General features: G+C 35.3%; 1 long non-coding RNA gene across 1 annotated transcript; it reads left to right on the top strand.

Annotated features, from left to right (window-relative positions):
* The first annotated feature begins 2,298 nt into the window (after positions 1 to 2,298).
* On the top strand, positions 2,299 to 4,484 carry LOC136822744 (uncharacterized). The gene is made up of 3 exons (XR_010848940.1): positions 2,299 to 2,461; positions 3,567 to 3,633; positions 4,295 to 4,484. It is a non-coding gene; the product is annotated as an uncharacterized lncRNA (long non-coding RNA).
* The last annotated feature ends 4,099 nt before the right edge of the window (positions 4,485 to 8,583 follow it).

The raw sequence follows: 8,583 nt of genomic DNA on the forward strand, positions 1-8,583 counted from the left end.
AACGAGTTGATGAAGAAGCCAGGACACGAAGATGCACTGAAGGGGTTGTTTACCGCTGAATTTCGTGAAAGTTAGTGTTAGCCTTTGACTAAACGTTTGTTATCAATTCTACCGTGATGAATTACATTCTCTAAAGAAAAGAGCTCTTTTTATGTAGCAAATACAAAAAGGCCAATAGCATACCGTAGCGAATCTAAAAACAAACATGGATTTTAGTGTTTTTAGGGTTGGTACCGGTAAAACAAACAATCAAATTATTCTGATATAATTTAGCCTGTAGTAAAGACTTGGTAAGGTAATATAACTTTGAGTGTTTGCTCTATCATGAAAATTTTATTATAAGATATACCTTTATTCTTAAAGCTTTCCCGTTGGGATCGTCGACAACTGGTCCTGCAACAACAACAATATCAACACCAGAAACAACCGTCGAATCAACTTCGGCAGCAGCCTTTGCCGACCCGTCCTCAACAACTGCAGAATATAGCGTGGTGGATGCTTTAGAGTTAATTGATCCTTCTCCTCCACAAGAACCAATCAATGTTCTTGCTTTTCACTGCTGACGGGCTGCTGACTTGGTATATATGACAAATTAACCCGACCGATTGCTTAATGTACATAAAAGATACTAAAAAATACAGAGTGAAAATTGGGTTAAGCCTGAAAAAAGTTCATTCGAAGAACAGTCATGTTCATCCTTGATCGCAAAATTGAATGGAAGGAGATGAATACCGTCATTCTTCTAATTTAATCCGTCCTCTAATTAGTACGAATTAATTATTTTGGCAAAATGAAATAATTTATCTAACTCTAATTATTAGTACGAGTCCATGATCACGAATTTCTGATTTTCCTCTAATTTAGTACGATAAAAGTCAAATTTTCCTCTAATTATAGTACGAATAGTAAAAATAAACGAATTTTTTTTGTTTCAAAGACACTTCAAAGACAAGGAGGTATGGAGATACCAGCTGATTTCATTTTCAAAACGGTCAATGCAAAACTTTACAGTCAAATGAGAGAGAAAGTTCTCAAGGAACTGGAAACTTTTGAAGAAAAGAGAAAAGTTGGTAAGAGTTTGAAAAAGAAAGAAAAAATAAATAAAAAGTACCAAAAAGTGTGTTTTTAATTTTTCAACCCCTAATTTAATACGATTTGATATCTCTTTTACTCTAATTATTAGTACGACAATCAACGTCAATTTCCAAGGTAGGTATTTTATTTCCTCTTATTATTAGTACGACCCCTTCAAAATAATTATTTTTTCCGGAGGATTAAATTAGAAGAATGACGGTACTTTGAATAACCGTTGTGGCGTATTCATCACCGTGATAAAAATTTCCAAAGTCAATGCAACCAATAAAAGCCTGGATGATCCAAGGTGCAGCTTGTTTTGCGCAAAAAAATATCCATCATGGAGCAAGATAAGCATTCCAGGGCTTCCAGTATCTGAAATCTATATAATATGATAAAGATTTAATTGACGTTTTGCTCAACAGACTCGACGTTTCTTAAGAAATCATCGATTTTTGCTGGATATGTTTCATAGATGTTTCTTAAATTTGATAGTTCCCACCCACCCTTATGTTTCTTTTTTATTAAAATTATTTTTAAAATATTTTTTTTCGTTGGTTAAAAAATCATGTTTCTGAATTTCAGCTTGACCATGTTTCTTAAGTGTTTCTTTAACCTTTTGGAAGTTAGAGCCTCATGTTTCTTCATTCTGGAAACCTCACAATATGATTTTAGCTTTACGAAGAGATAATGATGAAAGAAACTTATTCGGATTCATTAGATTGAAGACATAAGAATGAAACATTGATATAGCACAACTTGTTAATCAAAAATACCTCTGTCTCATCATTTATCTTTTGTTGTTTACAAAGGCAATTATCGTTGTTTTAGTACGAGTCCTATTTCTCAATTTGTTACAAAATTTACGTCGCAGTATAATGTTGATTTATTTTTCAACAGCATTTTTTAAGGTTCAGCTTCTTAACCTTTCGCATGCTTCGGTAGAGTTTTGATCTAAGCACTACAATGTCTTCTCTTTTTTTTTGGCCCAGCGCAAGCAAACGGGCCTTTCAAGAGCGCTGTGGTGTGTGTTTGTTACCATTTGTTTACTAGACGGGATTTCAAAATATACTTCGCACATTTTACAGGCTAGCTAGTTAAAATCTTCGCTTAGCGGATAAGAACTAGTATTTTCGTGCGCACCTTCCTACGTTCTATCTTTTTAACTTCTTGCTTCTGAAATTTGGTTGGGAGAAATTGAATTTTGATCTTTTTAAAGTATACTCAAACGTTGGTCAAAATCTCTCTACTGTACTATGATATTTTCATGTGAAGTTCTGTGTGGTTTAGCCACCTCACAAATCTTGGTTGTTGGAACTTTAAAAAAGAAAAGAAGAAGCTCTCAGGAAAAACCTAACATATTTTGACAAATGTGACATTACAAAAGGTAAATTTAAAACTTAATTTTTACTTACTGGTAACTTTGTAAAAGTATAACTGCTTTGGTGTGGCAAGGAAACAATTTTTACCTAGATACACTGCCACCAAGTTTTCAGAGCATGTCATGGCTGCCCCCAAGGAAAAATTATAACATTAAAATCCTGCCCCTAAAATCTGTGAACCCACTCAAAAAAGCTTAAAAAGCCCGAAAAAGTGACAAAATAGGCCAATTTTCAGTGATGTTGCCCTTGAGACTTTAAAATTATCAAACCCAGGGGATGTCAATCGAAGTGACCGAAGTCGATCATAAGATGCTTTGTTCCAGACGGTACTAATCGAAGGACCCTCCCGGCGCTCCGGAAACATCCGGTGCAAAAAGTGCCGTTTTTTTCGTGCACCGGAACGTTCCGGTGCTTCCGGTGGAAGAATTCTCCGGATCGAGCTGCACCGGAACGTTCACGGTGCTTGGTGCATGATTTCCGCGATATAAATCCGATAGCGCTCGCTGTGCTAATCATGTAAAAAGTAACTATACGCACACGCGAATAATCCAAACGATGTTCCCATGTGTGATGCGGTCGTGGCTTCTTCATAACCTCGAAAGTCACATCTTGACTTGTTTCGTATTTTCCAGTCTCTGATTTGATATTTTTCTGATGTTCTGGGACTTTGTGAGTTATTTTCTATGTTTTTCAACTTGTTGAATGCTTGTTGAATGACTTACCGAAAGATCGCCACCGGTGGGATTCGAACCCACTAAATGCAAAGTTCTGTTGATCAGAAACCCGATGCCTTATCCACTGCGCCACGGATTCATGCCGGACTATAGTTTCTCACTGCTATTTATATTGTATAAACCACAGACCATATTATATTAAGCAGTCTAATCGACATCCGAATACGAAAAGGTTGCTATGGCAGAATTGGGGTACAAATGAACGTGGGGGTTGGAAATTTAATAATTTTTCAAAAATGTATAGTCCGTGGGGGTTGGAAAATTTTTGAAAAATTAATAAGCGTGGGGGCACGTTTATTAGGCACCTGAGAGTACACAGGTTCATGGTTGATCGAGACAAAAGCTGGTGTTTATTGTTTCTCACTTATTTTTTCAGATTTGCAACCTATCAAACGTGGTACTTTCTACAAAGAAATCGATCCCTTCATTTATCTTGATTCCAGGTGAGTAACAATGAGAAATACCTTACATCAGATGATTGGCCGCAGCGACACAAGCTGAGTTTTTTCTTTACAACTGTTTACCTTATACAAGTGTCCGTGCGGCAAACTTAAAAGTACATATGCGTTCGTTAGGTTTTGAATTCGAGACCTGATGATGTATCTCCATTTTCTAGTTTGCCGTGCAGACACTTATATAGCTAACAGCCATACAGAAAAAAACTCAGCATGCGTCACTGCGGCCGATCAGCTGATGTAAGGTATTTTTCATTATGTAATTTCTGCTGGACTACATTATTATTCAACAGAACGTCCTTTTTGAAAAAATATCTATTTTGTGACTATGTTTTAATAATAGCAGAGTCTGTTTCCAATGCCCATAATAGTGACTTAAGATTTAATCAATCTTTTGCTCAAATACACAATACTATCAATTTTTTCGTGAAATACTGCCATACTTGGCCCTGGTACTAGCTCTTGGAGATCCCTTTTGAAATTTGGTATATCTTTGCATTATGTGATTATGTTAAAAGTCGCAAAGTTTCATGAGATTTAAAAAAAATTTAAGGGAATTATAAGCAAAAAACTGACAGGGTGGTGTAAACCCCCCCTCCGATATAAATACTAAATTTTATTCAATTTATTACTCTTCCTTTATTTTTAGGATTCGACAACTAACGTGTTGGTATCACCTAACGTTTCGGTATCATCTACGATTAAGCCCTCGTCGTGGATTGTTTACCACCTATTCATTCAGCCAAAGCCATAGCCAAAGCCAAAGCCTTTTACTGTCTAATTTATTTAATTCATAATTTATTATAATTGTTTGAATATAAATTGAAATCTCTACGAAATTTCTGTTGCATTTTACATCCCTAATACACCGTTTAATAAGATGATATCTATCGAAGCTTATCGGATTTCGATCGGCAACTTTGATTCTACCAGGCAATTTAACCTTCGTTCTATATATAGAAAATTAAGTAACGGCTCCCCAAATAGTAATGAAATTTCCCCATTTCTAAAACCCCTCCCATTTTTAGCAGTTATTTTATTCTCTTCCATTATACTAGTTCAGTCGGGTGATATAGAAACTAATCCAGGCCCTGTTACGATTCACAAAGTAGTTAAAGCATCCACTCACCAAGGTAATGCAGCAGTTTTCGGTCGTACAGCGGGTTCCCAGTGTATGTTCATGTCCCTATCGGCGATAGTCTATTCGCGTGTAAAAGCAATACATTATTGGACCCAAAATGATTTAGATGTAATTCTAAAGATAGGCAACGACCTTTACGGCAGTTTTGGATATGTAGATGACTTTTTGTATGTTACTGACCTGCCTTCACAAATTGTACTTGAAAATAACGTTATTGACTTTGAAAAAACACAACCAATTACGTCCATATTGTCGGCAGAAAGTCTCAATTTCATAGATATACCAGCCGGTTATAATAGCGGAATATTTTTAGGAGGGTCTAGCGGTACAGCATTCGTGTTTCACAATAATTCATACTACCTATTTGATTCACACAGCCGTGACATGGAAGGTATGTTTGACGGTGTCACGGGAACGGTGGTTTGTTTTGGTTTTGTTAGTATTCAGGTCTAAATTTGAAATTGAACGCTATTTGAAATTTTTTCATCTTACTCAATTTTCAAAGGAGAGTGTTGGTATGGAAGTGCAATATATAAAAGTTTCTCTTACAGGCGAGTCTTTCCAAAACCTGAAAACCCATTTTCGCACTTTAGTGGGAGCGTTTAAGAAACGCATATCTACTGCAGAGGAAAAGTGGAGAAGAGCTGCATTGAATAAGAAAAGTCGTGTCGACACGAGAAATAACACAAATGCCTCTCCTGAGAAAGTTAAAGAAAATGAAAAAAATCGTACTAAGACGGCCAAATTTCGTGCTAATTTCACTCCCGAAAAAAGAACTGCACTAAATGAAAGAAGCCGTGTCACTATGAGAATTTGCGTGCAAACGCCACTCCTGAAAAAAGGGCTGAATTAAATGAAAAAAAATCGTGTAAACATGGCTAATTTCCGTGCAAATCTGACTCCTGAAAAAAAGACTGAAATAAACAAAAAGAGGTCTGAATTGAGAGCAACAAGAAAAAAAGATAGTAGAACAGCTAGAATAGAGAGATTTAAAATTGAAATACGACAAGGACCGTTTTACATTTGCGTGATATGTAACAGGCTTCTTTACAAAGTATCAGTAATCTTATTTGATGAAAATAGGTATGGTAATGTCAATCAAGAGGTATTTTTTTATCGCGTTTTAAGTTTTGATAACAAGGAGTACATATGTAACACTTGCCATAAAAAATTACTTAAAAACAAAATTCCCTGCCAAGCTGTTGCAAATGACTTACAAATCATAAATTTACCAGAGAGATTTTCAGATATCAGAAAGCTAGAAAAGGTGATTATTGCTAAGCGACTACTATTCAAAAGGATAACAATTATGAGCAAAGGTCAAGCCCCTAAAATGAAAGGCGCTATATGTAACGTACCAATAAAAGCCGATGATATTTGCAACATACTGCCTTCCTGGAATGGACAACAATGGTGTAGTTCGAGTGGCCTTAAAAAAGAAAATGACATTCAAGTCAAATGTTTACTTCGAACCCGTTAGACCACTCTATATAAGAGAGACTTATCTGACTTATCTCAAGGAAAATAATGCTTTATATGCCGACGTCGAAATAAATATAGACTCTATACCTAGATTCTGGATAGATTCTATCAATAACGACGATGGAAATGAACAAAGTAATGATATTCATTTTGTCAATGAGAGTGAAATTCAGCAAATTGCAACAGATGGTGACACTGAATGCAATGAAGTTGACGAACTCGGGTAACTTAATGCATGTCCCAGAATTGCATTAATTTTTCCGCCCCAGTTCCAGTCCCTAAACCATAACAAACTATACATTTTTAAAAGCGTATTTGGATGTAGAATACCGTATTCGGTGTAACTTAAATTCTTTCTCAGTATAATTAGAGATATCTTAAGAAAACCTGATTATGACGTCATGATTGATGACGTCATAAATACAAAAAGTTGAATATCTCGAGAAATATAAATCAAAACTTTATGAAATTTGGACCAGTGGTAGAGTACATTGAGATAATTCAAAAAGTTTTGAAAAAATTTCCCAAAATTAATGACATCAGCAGAAATTGCAAGAATTCGAATTTTTGCGATAAAATGCTGACATCAGCAAATTTTCAGATTTTTTAAAAAAGACTCTCCTCCTCTTGATGAGTTCTATCATTGGTCCAAATTTTATAAAGTTTTGAGTATTAGTTCTTGAGATATTTAACTTTTTAAAATTATGACGTCATAAATAATGACGTCATAATCAAGTTTTCTTAAAAAAACTCAAATTCTGCTGAGAAAGAATTTAAGTTACACCGAATACGGTATTCTACATCCAAATACGCTTCCAAAAATGTATACTTTGTTATGGTTTAGGGACTGGAACTGGGGCGGAAAAATTAATGCATTTTTGGGACATGCATTAAGTTACCCGAGAAGAACAGGAAGATGATAACCCATTGGACAATTTCCGAATTCCCGCTTCTGAAACAGTGTTCGTACCAGAGTTGCCGCACCAGATTGTTGACGACTCAAATGTCACTGTAGCTCCAGGGGAAAACAAGGAACCGTTGCCCATAATTTGTGATAAAGATTGCGAAATACTTGCCCACCCACATTTGTTTCCTACCTGTAAATTTTGATATACGCACGAAAGGGAAGAAAAATTAACACCTTGCAGATATTTTAATCAGAGATTACTAAACTATTCTCAAAAGTTTTCATCTGATAGTGATTACATCTTTTATGCACAATCTTTAATGCAACACTTGAATTTGAACAGTAGCATTAATACAGCACTGAAAAAGATTCAAACAGAAGGATTGACCGCTGGCCGTTTATCACAAAATTTTAAAGAAACAATAACTAATTTAATTGCTAACGATAATGCGTATAGTTTTATGAATAATTTGAAAGGTACTCCGGCATACTGGAAAAGATTCCTCTATGAAGTTCTCGCAATGGTAAAACAACTAGGATTGCCAACATTTTTTATGACGTTGTCTTGCGCCGACTTAAAATGGCCAGAATTAGTTGAAATTATTCAAAAAATAAAAGGAGTGGACATGAACGAAGATCAAATAAGTAATTTGAGCTATATGGAAAGAACAGAAATACTGCAATCCAATCCTGTTGTATTAGCAAGACACTTTCAATATCGTCTAGAATGTTTCTTTAAACATATCATTGCCAAAGGAGCACTGGGAGGAAAACTAAAACATCACGCTTCAAGGATAGAATTTCAGGCTCGAGGTAGTGCTCATTCTCACTGTCTTCTTTGGATCGAAAATGCTCCCATTTTAACATACCAGACTATCAATGAATATGTAAAATTTATTGATGGAGTTATTAAATGTGACCTGCCAGAGGATAAGAATAGCAAACTCTATGAATTAGTCATAACATATCAAACACATCGTCATACAAAGTCGTGTCAGAAATATAAAAATCAAACTTGCAGATACCATTTCGGTAGATTTTTCACTGAAAGAACGATAGTTGCCTTGCCCTTAGAGGAAAATTTACCAAATAGAGATGAAATCTTGAATACGAGAAAAAGTATTCTTGCCCCAGTGAAAGAATACATTGATAAAAATTTTGATCCAAGGCATAATAATGTACTTGATCCATCAAAAGATAATTATAAAGAACCAAAATCTATTGACGAAATTCTCAGAGAATTAGGAATTTCAAAAGAGAGTTATTACGAGCAACTTGCAATTTCAACAGACAGAAGTTTCCAAATACATTTTAAACGCTCACCAGCAGCATGTTTTATAAACAACTATTTCGAAGAAGGGTTGCTTGCATGGGAAGCAAATATAGATATCCAGCCCGTCCTGGATTA

The sequence above is a fragment of the Clytia hemisphaerica genome, unplaced genomic scaffold (assembly GCF_902728285.1).
Source record: "Clytia hemisphaerica strain Z4C2 unplaced genomic scaffold, Clytia hemisphaerica genome assembly, whole genome shotgun sequence".
NCBI lineage: Eukaryota > Metazoa > Cnidaria > Hydrozoa > Leptothecata > Clytiidae > Clytia > Clytia hemisphaerica.